This window comes from Aegilops tauschii, chromosome 2 (assembly GCF_002575655.3).
Source record: "Aegilops tauschii subsp. strangulata cultivar AL8/78 chromosome 2, Aet v6.0, whole genome shotgun sequence".
Lineage (NCBI taxonomy): Eukaryota > Viridiplantae > Streptophyta > Magnoliopsida > Poales > Poaceae > Aegilops > Aegilops tauschii.
The window spans coordinates 409,524,868-409,527,012 of NC_053036.3; positions in this window are offsets into that span (position 1 = coordinate 409,524,868).

The following is a 2,145-nucleotide window of genomic DNA, read 5'->3' on the forward strand; positions in this document are numbered from 1 at the left end:
ACATTCGCTTGACACGTGGAGGACGAAGATTATTTAAGCGCGGAAGCCAAGGAGACGACATTGGATCAATGGCCGAATACATTACTTGGAGATCATCGAAGGAGGAACCCGCCTTGCAATGCCGAAGACAATGTGTGTGCCGAGCACCTCGTTATTGAAGACTAGTTTGGGGGCTACTGAGGGAGTCCCGGATTAAGGGGTCCTCGGGCGTCCGGCCTGATATCCATGGGCCGGACTGATGGGCCGTAAAGATATGAAGACCGAAGACTATACCCATGTCCGGATTGGGCTTTCCTTGGCGTGGAAGGCAAGCTAGGCGATCGACCATGAAGATTCCTTCTTATGTAACCGACCCCATGTAACCCTAGATCTCTCCGGTGTCTATATAAACCGGAGAGCATAGTCCGGATAGACATACATTCATTACCATATACTCATAGGCTAGACTTCTAGGGTTTAGCCATTACAATCTCGTGGTAGATCAACTCTTGTAACACTTATATTCATCAAGATCAATCAAGCAGGAAGTAGGGTATTACCTCCATAGAGAGGGCCCGAACCTGGGTAAACATTGTGTCCCCCGTCTCCTGTTACCATAGATCCTAGACGCACAGTTCGGGACCCCCTACCCGAGATCCACCGGTTTTGCCACCGACACCGGGACTAAAGCCCCACCTTTTGTCCCGGTTCAAGCCACGAACCGGGACAAATGTATGTGGGCCAGGAGCGAGGCCTATTGGTTCCGGTTCGTGCTAGGAACCGGGACAAATGGGTCCAGACGAACCGAGACCAATGCCCACGAGGCCCCGGCCGGCCCCCCTGGACTGAGGAACCGGGACGTATGCCCCCATGGGTCCTGGTTCGTGACTGAACTGGGACTAATGGGCTTGCCAGGCCCCAGCCAAAGCCCTGTTTTCTACTAGTGAACAATTCTGTCACACACAAGTCGTCACAGTTCTTATGTGAAGTATTTGCTTTTGATTCTGCAAACGTTGTTAGTGTCCCAAGAAGCAAACGAAGCAGAATGATAAATATGGTAGATTTGTGATAACTAGAACAATAGTAACTTGAAAGTAAAGAACATAAATAAATAGAAAGCAGAAGTGTTTTTCATGAATGGACATATTAGACGCGGAGAGAATTCAGATCATAGTATACATCAAATGTGCCTGTGCGACGGTAAAACCAGTTATCTTGTATCGTGAGTTTAGTATTTGATTTACTCGTTCGGTAGGTGGATCACCCTAAGGTTACATAACTCCTCCTTGCAGTAAACATTCCATCAATTTCAGCCTTATGCAAAGAATCCAACATTCTTCCGCATCCAATCAAACACCCATACTGATCATGTAGTCTTAAAGATGGCATGCCACTTGATTCCTATGATTTTCTTATTTCTCAGGGCCTCTTTAAATTACAGGAATATGAAACCATGACAATATTAAAATCGTGGAATTGATATGTCATGTGTCGTGAAATCCTGCGGGATTTCAAAACATAGGAATCCTGCAATGAGTCCTTTGAATGGTGTGAATGTGTATTGGAAAAATTAGATTTTAGAGGATGAGAGAGAGAGAGAGATGGTGTGAATGTGTATTGGAAAAATTAGAAGATGTTTGACCTCATATTGGAATTCCTATGGAATAAAGCGCATAAGGAAGGATTCCATTGGAATTTGGGAACCCCAATCCTATGATCCAAAGGACTTCCATAGGATTCAAATTGCCTAAAATTCCTACAAAAATCCTTCAATCCAAAGAAGTCCTTATGTTTTAAAAATCATGCAAATAAAAAATGCTGCAAATTGTGATATCTCTCTAAAATCTAACAAAAATTATTTGAAGGAAACAATGCCATAGCAGTATGTGCAAAAGATGGCGAAGTAACACGGGGTTCACTTGGACCTAGAAAACACTGTCCAAGAAAAACACATCTACCTAGCAACCACTACCGTTGAAAACTTTAGTCGTTGCCACCAACCTTCTCTTTCTAATTTTCCCCTGGCACTGCTAGAGACTAGTGGTCGGGCTAAGCCCTATCACTGGTCGATGAAGGTGGCCGTGGGGAGGTCTCCACTTCGGTAGCCGCCGGTAATGAGATGCGATCTACACGTGATGGCTTAAGGCAGAGGATATACCCATGCTT